Below are 11555 nucleotides of genomic sequence, written 5' to 3' on the forward strand. Positions count from 1 at the left end.
AAGAAACTCGATCCAGCCTTGCAGAAAAGCAGAGCCACGTGGATAGACACCACCTGACTGCCGTGCAGCCTGCCAGCATAAATATAACTTCTCAGAAACACTCAAACACGTCTGAACAAGCAGAGCGAGCCAGGGCTGGGTCAGCACTTTGCACCACAGGGCTGTAGTCCTTGCAATCCAGCCCGAAGAGCCCTAAATTTGGATTTGCCTTACCTCCAAACCAATGCCTGAGCTCACCTTTCAGTTCTGACATCCCTTTCTTCTGTGTGCCAAACCCCACAGCAACTCTCTTGGGTGGAAAAACCCCAACCACTCCAGGGCAGTGACTAACTTGTGGCACCTTATGATGGGATGACTTATAATGGGAGAGGCTCTGAAAGTGAAATAAGGCCGAATCCGGGTGGAACTGAGGAAAGCAGTTCAGTTACCTAACTAATGCAGTGCTGTGTTTTTCCACATGTAAACATAGTCCAAGGGAGGCACACCAGAGGCGCATGGCTCTCAGTAAGAGAAATTCACTCTCGCTGAATCGCAAATGAATCTCCCATGCTAGGATTTTCCCTGATGCCGCATTTGCTTTCCTGTGATAACACAATCTGACGGCTGCGAGAAATTCTGCTGTTTGTGCCCAAGTGATAATAACAAGAAAGAAACAAAACAAGAAAGCTGCCAGTCTGTGCTCGCCAATTCACGTTACAGAACAAAATATTCCCTCCTGGAACACACAGGGTCTTATGCAGATTCAACTTCTTTGGGTGACGCAAATGCTGTAGAAACAACTGTGAGTCATAGAATAAAATCACATAATTCCCCCAAGCCAAGTGAGGACAAAACTCAGCCCACAGAGCTCTGAATTCCCACTTTCTTGGTAGGGATAACTTTGTTTATCCTCCCTTTCTAAATGATATCCCCACCCTTGCTCTCATGGCAAGTCTTGCACTTCCTATCGTTCCAGCCTATAGCCTATGTGTAAATATTGGTACTGATACTGTAAATATCAAAGTCCTGTCCCAGTATCTGCAGGGTGTAATGTAAAACCTGCTGTGCACTCGTTAGGACTGGCTTTGCTAATGAAGTCTGTATGAGAAATCTGGAAGACATTCTCCCGGGCAGTCTGTGCTTTTATTTTTCAGTGGGAGTTCATTTATAGCCAATCAGAGCCAGGCCTGGATATGTTATAAATGAAATGCAGCAGCACACAAGGAGCACTTAGTGCCTTAAGTCTTTAGAATGCCTCTTTATTTCCCAGTGCAACTGAATACATCATCACACCACCAGATTTGCCATACACCAAATGGGGCACAGCCTTGCACAAACAGCCCTGCCGTTCGTAAACAAAGCCTGCAGACTTGATGTGGAGGCGGTCTAAATCATAATGGCTTTACTGCTGTCATTTTGCATTGGCAGCTGCTGAGCTTTCCACACTGAAACCTTCAGAGCATGTCATTAGCAGGGTGGGAGGAGCTGCATGTAATAAACAAGATGTGATGCAGCTGCAGCATGTGCGAGCATATTGGTTTTTTTTTGGTGTACTTGATTTTCCTTCTTCCTGACTTGACAGCACCTATGCACGAGAGCTGAGCGACACTGCTGGAAATACAAGGTTGTAATGTTTGCATGGTAACGTACCATAAACTTGATTTAAACATAGAGTAAATATGAGCTATTTGTGTCCTTTCTGAATACTAACTGCACCTCTTTAGGGTCGAGTTTGGAATATACAGTGATGTACCTCCAGCTTTAAATGCTGCAAAGCTTCTTCAAGTGGGTGTGAGGTTTGCAATCCATCTGTGCATTGTCACTGCCTGCCGACTGACGTATGTAGGACATAAAAGTGCCTGGTTAAGACACGCACACGCTGCCACTCGCTGAAGCCATTAACATCGCAAAGCAAAACCATACCCTGAGCATGGCATTCATAATTCAGAAAGAGCAAGCTGGGCCTTGACCTATTCCCAGCTTTAACCCGTCCCTGCCCTGGGAGGCAGCAGCTTCAGCAGCCCCACTGCACCCACATGATAGCCTTGCATTGGACCAGTCCTCCTTCTCTTCCGCACACTTCAACATCTTCCAAGTTATCCCTGGTAACTGAATGCATTGGCCTAGTCTAGCTGAAGAGCCCTCATGCCCATTTTACATTTTTCTCTCTGACAGCAACATTTGTGTACATGAGGCATGTTTTCCACTTCTGTTGTTTAAACACAGTAAATTGAGTCTGCTTTTAGTTGTTGTTTCTTTTTTTCCTGAAAGACCTACCAGATCCCTAGCAGAGGACACATCCTCTGCATGTCACTCAGTTAACACAGAATGATTTATTCAGCCCCTTTAAAACTCCTCCATCATCAAATTAAATGTAGCACAAATGTTTGAGAACTGCTGGGAAGAAAATATGTCTCTATTAAAGCTCCAGGGCTCCTGTCTTTTTGATTAAGGAAAAGCAATTTTGTACTTCTGAGACCGCCCACGCCATATTCTTCAGAGAGATGAGAAAAGCCTATCTGATGTTCCTCATTTGGGATAAAAAAGAAACACTTCAGTGCTTCCTTATATATCATAAGCTAACCAAAAGAAATGACTGGTTTCTCTGCTTTCCTACCAGCTTGGATCCACTGCTAAGTCTGAAAAACAGTGCTGTTGCCTGAAACGTATGAGTCCTTGTGAAAGGATAAGTAAATATCCCTAAACAAGGGAAGGGGCATTGTTCCAACCATCCCAGCATACTCGCTGTAGTGCTGGATGTGAGCTTAAAGTGGCAGCACAGCAGTGACTACAACTTGCAGGAATCAATCCTCCAAATACCTTTATTCATCTAACTTAGACTATCATGAATGCACTGCCATGGGGCTTGCGGAAGGGCTGGCCTTTTCCACTGAGAAAACAACTGAATGGAGATTTATACAATTTTTTTTTTTTTTTTTGCAAATTGCTTACACACCTTTGCAGCTCAAATATTTGGTTCCTTACCCGTAAAAAGAAAAGACAATCAAATCTGAAGTTCACAGCCCTGGAAAGCCACTGGAGCACTTTGCCTCTGGTACCCTGTTTTAGTCCTGCACATCAAAAGCTGCAATGCAAACACCAGTGCATTCCAGGTCACCAATGGATTTTATGACCTCACATTTCCTGCCCTCCCTAACTCACTGCCAAAGCCACAATTTTGTGTCTCAGCTGCAGGAGAAGAGGGGTGCTGGGCTTGCAAACCAGCAGGACTGGCACTAATGGGACTGACTCCAGTGTTGACCGCATTGCTCTGCAGAGGGCTCTTGTTACTCCTCCGGTCAGTCACCAGACCATAGTGTGCACAGTGTCACAGCTGTCAGGCTGCATATTTTAAATGGCTGTATTTTTGCCAAGTCAGAGCACATTCACAAACTGAGAGATCATCTCAGGACAAAGCCTGACCAGGAAAAAGCCTGTTTCTATTTTGGCACAGCAGCTCGGAGGGAGAGGGTTGAGATCGCAGGGTTCTCACAGCTGGATTCTGTGGGTGGAGGAGGTTTAAAACACAGATAATCCTGGAGTTTCCCAGCAAACTGTGCAATACCACTTGCTTATATTTATTTCCCCCAGCCATTAATTTCACCAGCTGAGGTCTGGAGAACCCCCAACTATGGTTTGCCAATCATCCTCTCAAAGCCTACAGGTGATACCTTCCAGGAGATCAGAGGAAAGGCAGAGCTAGCAGAATGCTACACAGAGTGCTCCCTAAGTAGCTCTCTCATTAGCATAGCATCAATTTGTCTGAATTATGGAGTTAATCCCCATACTCTCGTGAGCAATCCTATGCATTTGTACAGCACTTCCAATATGACACTGCTCCACCGCATGCTATACAAACAAGGGACAAGGGCTGCAGAGCACCAGCATTTTCCTGCATGCCATGCAGATTTCCTGATGTCTCACAGCTCCTCACTAGAGACACTGCAACACCGCCAGGACTATCCCAATAGGGGAGAAGGAAATAAATGATTGAAACTAGGCATATCCATGATAAAATGGGACAGGGGGAAAGACGGCCTGGAAGAGTTTAGGCAGGAGCCCTGTGGTTGTTAAAACTGGGAACAAGGTAAGAGAGACAGCGAAGCAGATGAAAGAAGCTTGAAGGCTGGGACTTCTGCAGCTCTGTGCATGCTGAAGCCTCAAGCTTCCTGTGACCTTACTTCATTCTATCAAATACACAGGAACACAAGCAGTCCATAATACACACGACACATGATCATACACCGAAACACGAATGCTGGAACAGATGAAAGGTTATATTTGAACATATTAAAGACTTGTCCAAGGCAAACGGAATTATCCCCAGTTACAGACAAGGAAACTCCATGACACTCTCCAAGGGCTCTGTTCCAAAACCAACAGCACATGTGCTGCACAAACCCTCTCCCATGTGCAAGATGTAGAAGACCAAAAACTCAGCTCACAGAGCAGCAATTGAACAAAACACTGCAGGACTGCCTGTGGCCCTGGGTGGGATATGGGGGGAGTTTCCTGCAAAGGAGCAAGTGCTGTCCAAGCCATGTGCTCAGAAGGAAAATGATTCCCAGTCCTCCTCCACAACAGCTTGCCTTTAAGTTTCTGCAAATACCTTAACCAGCAGGCCTGCCCGTACAAGTAAGCACAGTTCTGTGTCTAGGACTTACACTGAGTTGTAGAGGCTGGGGGTTTCTGACTCTTGAAGAACAGCATCTTCGATCAGAACAGCACAGTCACAAAACACCTGGCTTTTTTAACTGGATGAAGAGCTATTGAGTTAAATTAACAATGTCACTGTTCCCCTATTCCCTATCTGCTTCTCTTCCAGTTTGATATGTAAAAAAGGCAAGCTACCTGATATACTTGAACATGCGCTCCCAAAGTCACTGGTGACACATTGTACAAAAACAGAAATCAAACCCACTGACATTTTAATTTTAGATGCTGTTTTCCATACTCAGTGTTAGTCCAGATCAGCACTTCAAAGACCTCTCTGTGATCTCAGCAGAACGGTGAGTTGACAGGAGCTTTCCACTGGGAGGAAGAAGGGGCAAAAAAAAAAAAGCCAAACTGCTGAAGACCTCAGAGGGCAGCAACAAAGGTTAAATCAAGCAGGATGGAAGGTGTCATCTCATATCCAGAAACCTTATCTTTTCCTAACATGATGGAACACCAATCTGACCTTCAGGAGGGAGAAGAGGGATGATAGGTAACATCAGGCACCATAAGTTAAATGGCTAAATCGTTCCTGTGCCAGGAAGGAAACCCAGACATTTCTGAAGTAAGGAAGTGTCATGTTCCTCCCCCATCCTTAAAGCAGGAAGGACTGCCCCATGGCAACACAAAAGAAGAAACGACTCTCAGCTTTCTTCACAGGTGGCATCAGTAGGAAAACTTCCTTTCAAGAAAACAGCAGCAAATCATAGAATCATGGAATCATAGAATCACAAGATTGGAAAGGACCTGCAAGATCATCTAGTCCAAACGTCCTCCCATCACCACTGCTACCAAAAGCACTAACCCATATCTCGCAGCTCCTCATCCAGACTCCTCTTGAACACTGCCAGGGACAGCGACTGCACCACCTCCCTGGGCAGCCATTCCAGTGCCTGACCTCTGAGAGAAAAAGTTCTTCCTCATGTCTAATCTCAATCTCCTCTGGCACAACTTGCGGCCATTTCCTCGGGTCCTGTTTGTTTCCTGGGAGAAGAGGCCAAATCCCTCTTCACCACAGCCTCCCTTCAGGAAGTTGTAGAGTGCAATGAGGTCTCCTCTGAGCCTCCTCCAGACTAAACAATCCCAGCTCCTTCATAAGACTTGTGCTCCAAACCCCTCACCAGTTTCACTGCCCTCCTCTGGACACGTCAAGGCCTCAATGTCTGTCTTTCTTGTAGTGAGGGGTGAAGGTATGCCAAGAGCTAGGATGCTTTGGAAAGAGTGCCTGGCCGATCTCCTCCATGCTTGGAAAGTCATTTGCTAGAGGATTAACCAAGATAGTATATCACTAAAGGCCTGACCAGAATCAGCTCAGTATAGTACAGAAAAACACAACATGAAGTTGTAGTTTAAGTGTCTTCTTTTGTTCTCAAAAGCCCAACAGAAGTTTTCTGATAGCAGCTCGGGGCTATAAGCTAGCTATCCTTTATAACACATACACTGAACACGTTGGCTGCTGAGGCTGTGTTTTCATATATGGTGGCAACTTTACAAAATGAACATACAAAATCAAACGAAATGGTTGTAGAGCTGGTCAGAAAGTCTTCAGCTGAACTGTTTTGTGACTGTCAAAAAGCTTTGGTTCTTGGAAAAAAAAAAAAACAACACAACAACATTTGTAAGACATCATCATTGTGAGAAGTGGCTCTGAATTGCCAAAATGTCAACCAATGGCATTCTTTAAAAACAGTGTATTTTGAGAATTGGATTTAGAAAGGAAAGCCATTTTAATGTGATTTCTAATAAAGTAAGAAGTATGAAGAAGAGCCTGAAGTTATCAAACAACCCAAACGTGCCACTTATTTAGATCAGATGCTTTGTACTGGCATGGAAGAAAAATATTAAAGTTGAAAGATCCCACAAAAAAAAAAAGGAAAAATACATCCAAACCAGGTCTAATTTAAAAAATACAGCATGCTCTAATGAAGAAAATTAAACCTACCATCATAAACTACCTTTTTCCTCATTTTGGAGGTTACTTGGTTATTGCATTCTGGTATTTTGATAATACTAAAAATATTATACCTTCTCCTGAACTGCTAAGAAGTCATATGCTGAGTAGTTCATAAAGCTGCTTCTGAGGACTGTGTACAGATTTTATAGCCTTATCCATTACAGTTCTACCAGCTACTGCTCTGGGCTAGAAGAGCTCATGGGCCTTCAGGAGCTGTTTAAATAACCTGAAGTCATAATTTTGCAGAGAAAAACCTTCAGCAGCAATCGTTCTGTGACTCAGAACCTATTACTTACAAGGTCCTGCCCGAGAAGCCCTGCCAACTCCTCATTTGGAGGCATGGATTAGGTACCCCAAAGAGCAGAGCAGCTACAGTCTGTACGCGAAAGGAGCCCTTCACAACTGTGGAAAAGCCCACTTGAAGCTGTATGATATACAGAAAAAATAGGCCTCTAGGAGCAGGAACTTTAAGGAAAAAAACAATATAAAGTTTCTGACTTCTGAGAAAGTAGGTCTGAAAATATTCAAACCATGCTGAAGTTGCAAACGGTGGCTAAGAGTTCAGGGTAAAGAAGGGTTTTCATGGTTCAAAAGGATGAGGGCAGATCTTTGGGTCTCAGAAGAAGCTATAGGTTTCTGAGCTTAGTAGGAAGACTGGAGGAAAACAATGGATTTAAAGACAGTAGGACTAGTGGCACAAATATGCAGCAATAAATAGTTCCTAGTCCCTGACTTCACGGTTAGAAATGAAACATCCCATCTAAAGCTGGTGGAGATAAGACCTAGCACAGGATTAATCCTTCATCACAAAGCATCAGGTGATTGATAACAGAAAAAAAAAAACACTCAACAGCCAGAGTAGCCAGAAGACTCTATGCCACACAGAAATATGGATCTCCAATTAAGTCATCCACATAGAAACTTGTGCTTAGAGATAAGAACGTTCTATGGTATCTATGTAATTATTAACAAATTTTCATCTACTCTCCTCTTAGAGGGTTCCACTGATGTGTTTTATCTTCAGTTCAGTGCCAGTAGCTGAAGGAACTGAACGTGAGGTTGGGGGTGAACCTGCATATGGTACCCACAGCCTTGTCCACAAGCGGTCACAATCCTCTGGCATGGCCCACGCCAGAAAATTTAGCAGTGCTGCAGAGAACCCGTTAAGTGCTACAAGTCATGGGACTGCTGTCTTGTACTCCGGAATTTACTGTGAAATCTGCCTCCACAAGTGGTTCCCACCAAGCACATCCCAAATTCATGATTATCTCCTTTCAGAACCACTCAGAGTATAACAGCAAGGGACCTATCATCTCAAGTAAGGCTGCATCACCCTGATGCTAAACTGAAGACCAGACCAGCAGTAAGCACCTCCTAAAACCTTAAAGATCACATAAAAACTTGACTTGCATGGGGAACTTTGATTCCCAGGGAGCTGCTACTAAAGGAATGATACACTTTGAAGGGAAGAGCTATAGCTGCAGCCTGTTAGTTCCCATGCTAAGGCAGAGTGCCCCATGCTGCTCCCAGTTCCCCAGGTTACTATGAAGGGAAGATGCTGTTTGCACAAGAGCACTGTAGGGTCATTCTCAGAAGAAAGCACTGACACTTGGGGCTTCTGGGTTCTATTTCTGACTGCAGCACTGGCCTCTTGCTTGGCTGCTCCACGTCTGTTTCCTGCTAACAGTGACCTCCTTTTCTCAAAGCATGCTGAGACTTGTGAGAAGTAGCACAGAACATTAGCGGCTGGGTGGGGCTATTATTTATCTCTATAATAAAGCGGGCATGTAGTGGAGTTCCCTTTGGGAATTACTCCATTTCGTCCATAAAGTATGTTGCAATTCCACAGCAGGCTAATTAGCAGACTTCTCAGCTGTTAAAGGGAGACAGAGGAAAGGATGTATCATTCTTTGGAAAGGAAGATGGAAGACTCAAGCAAGATTTCAACTACATGTTCCCATAATATTCTTAGACTTGTGCAACTGAAAGCCTAAGTAATAGTCATTTCTACCAGAGAATCCTTATCTTCTTCATACACAGACAAAAATGAGAGAGTTGGAAAAGATCGATAATTAAATACTCTTTCCATAAGATAGTCCTTTCCTTAGAAGTGTTTTGCACTTCCTCAGAGAACATTTTGTATGACTTGAATTTCATCTCTCACTAAGCTTAGCACACAGGTAGTACTTTGATCACAGCTGTTTGTCCACATAGTTTCTGGCCATTCCTTCTTTGTAAATAGCCGTTTCGGGTTCCCTTGCTTCTTAAGAAATGCTTTCAACCAGGTGAAAAACTGAGATTTCAAGTACCGTGAGAAGCACCGTATAGAGAGCAAGAAGAACTTACACAAAAAAGGAGATAAAAAAAACAAAGTTAGCAATAGTAATTGAACTAGAAATAAAAACTAAGAAATCAAATTTTCTTATTATAGCATCACAAGGAATATAGTGAAGAGTCTCACACTCTCAGTAAATTGAAATTAGAAGTCCCAGCTACGATGGCAGATGAGATGGGATGGGCTGCTGCAGTCCATGCCTGAAAAAAGCTCACATCTTACACTGTTCAGATGAACAAGACAAGAACAGTTGCAGCATGATGTGACTGATACCAGGTAACCAAGATCAGCTGTGCAGCTCAGAAAAGTTGTCAGCTATCTTGGGGCTTTGTTTAACCCTTATTCTCACTGCTCCCTCAAGTTCATCGCTACTCTTCTTCCCCACTAAGACACTCAAGGAAATTAGATGAGCTCCCTCACTACTGAAAAAGCTCTGATACTCACTTGCAGTTTCTATACTGAGTATATTGAATTACATAATGCCAACAGATTTCTACTAGTTTACTCCAGATTGTACTTCAGCCTTCCCTGTGAAATCGGTATCCCTGGCCTACCAGAGTTCACCCCTGGAAGAATGATAAACAGTTCCTTTGAAAAATCTAGCTTGTACAAAACAGCAGCGAGAACAAAGTTTTCATTCATACCACATATGTTGCCACTGTCACTGTACCGAAACCTGTATGAGTTATTAATCAGATTCAGCACGGTATGCTCTGTGCTCTGAACACGCTGTTTGAACACTTATTTGAACAATGTAATTTATTTAGCAGCAATTTCTCTGCTAACAAATTCAGATGATACACATGGTAAATCTCCACTGAAATGGCAGGATTAATAGCAGATCTGTTCTTGGCAAAATCTGAAGTTTAGAGCAGGATTTCAATTGCTTATTTGCAGAGGAACAGTGCCTTTTACAATTAAATACACAATAGAATTTCCACCCAACCTTATCCTAAACAGATTGCCAAGACTTAAGGAGATCCACAGTACTGACAGTCTTTCCTCACCTCCCCTAATATCAAAAAAGAACCAATGTTCTCTCTTCAGAACCACCAGATTCTGGTAGTTGAAGTAAACAAAATCAACAAAGACTGCCATTGCTCAGACTTTTCCTAATCTCGACTCTGCTCCAGGTCTGCCTCATTAACAGTCAGCAAGTTGCTCCAGCTAGAATCACAGAATCACAGTTAGAAGAGACTCCACAATTATCAAAGCCAGCACTCAAAATTCAAACCCTGCATTTGAGAGCATTGCTCAAACACTCTTTGAACTCCAGCACTTGGGGCTATGCCTGCCACCCTCTGGTGAAGAACCTTTCCCTAACACCCCCTGACCCTCCTGATGCAGCTCCTTTCTGCCATTCCTTTGGTTTTATCATCGATCACCAAAGGTCAGCACCTGCCCCTCCACTCCCACAAAGTCACTCCTTATTTCATAACATTTCTGCAAACTAAGGATTTTTACACCACTGACCTTCTGAGGACTACTTACATGAGTGCTTACATATGAGCAGTGCTGTGTACGAGGGTCACTTCAACAAAACTAAGCAAACAACTAGAAGGCTAGTAGAACCAGATTTCTGGTATGTTTCCAGACAGGTGTTTTATGCATAACTTTGTCATCTCTATAGCCTTGGCAATCTTCCCCTCAGAAATAATTCAGTTACAATTGTCCTGTGAGTTGACTTGTGTGATCATACAACAGGTTCACTCAAGCGGACAAGCTCACAACAGAATAGCAAAACTACAGACTTCTCATTTGTTCTCCTCCTCCAAAGGATGAGCTAACACTCAAGCTTTGTAATTCAAGACTGCAGTAAACAGCCACAGGTTATTTTTATGAACACACTGACCAATATGAGCAACAGTGAACACTGTACTTGATGGGAGAATTCACAAACTCAGCAGGCTACAGACACACAATTTTAATGAAGTTTACAGTGCAACTTTTGCTGGCCACGATGAGATCCTCAGCAATGTACTGCTCGTTCAAATCTTTCCTGTACATAGTTATTGCCTAGATCTCTCACTAGCACCTAATGAAACTAATCCCCTGGTCCTCAAAAAGTCCTCTACTAACCCCTCTGCTCTCCTAATCTATAATATAAAGTTCTGTGGTATGACATTACTCTAAACCCACCCTCTTATCCACCACCACAGCCATAGAAACCTCACTACCATAGAAGCCTCACTAAGGGAAAACAAGAATACTCAAATGAGCAACTCTCACCATTTAATTTCACAGCTCCTTCTCCATCAATACTCTTTTCTAGTTACCATACAAAAGCATCAGAACTACAGGGCCCACTACACTGAGAACCAATCAGGCATACTTTCCCACCTCTGTGGTGGTGTTCCAAGCTTATCAACATCCTAATGCTCATACCTGCCATTTCCCAGATATTTAGTTTCAGCCTCATAGCACAGGAGGGAAATTGCTTTCTCCACTTTCAATCTTGAATTTTTGAAGTTTCCTATGTTTTAACAGAATTATTCAGTTCTCACATACCAGACTTCCCCCTGCTTTACAGTAACCATTACCACTAATTTGTGTGTTCTCCGGTCCAGAGCATCG

Source organism: Phasianus colchicus, chromosome 1 (assembly GCF_987193195.1).
Source record: "Phasianus colchicus chromosome 1, bPhaCol1.hap1.1, whole genome shotgun sequence".
Lineage (NCBI taxonomy): Eukaryota > Metazoa > Chordata > Aves > Galliformes > Phasianidae > Phasianus > Phasianus colchicus.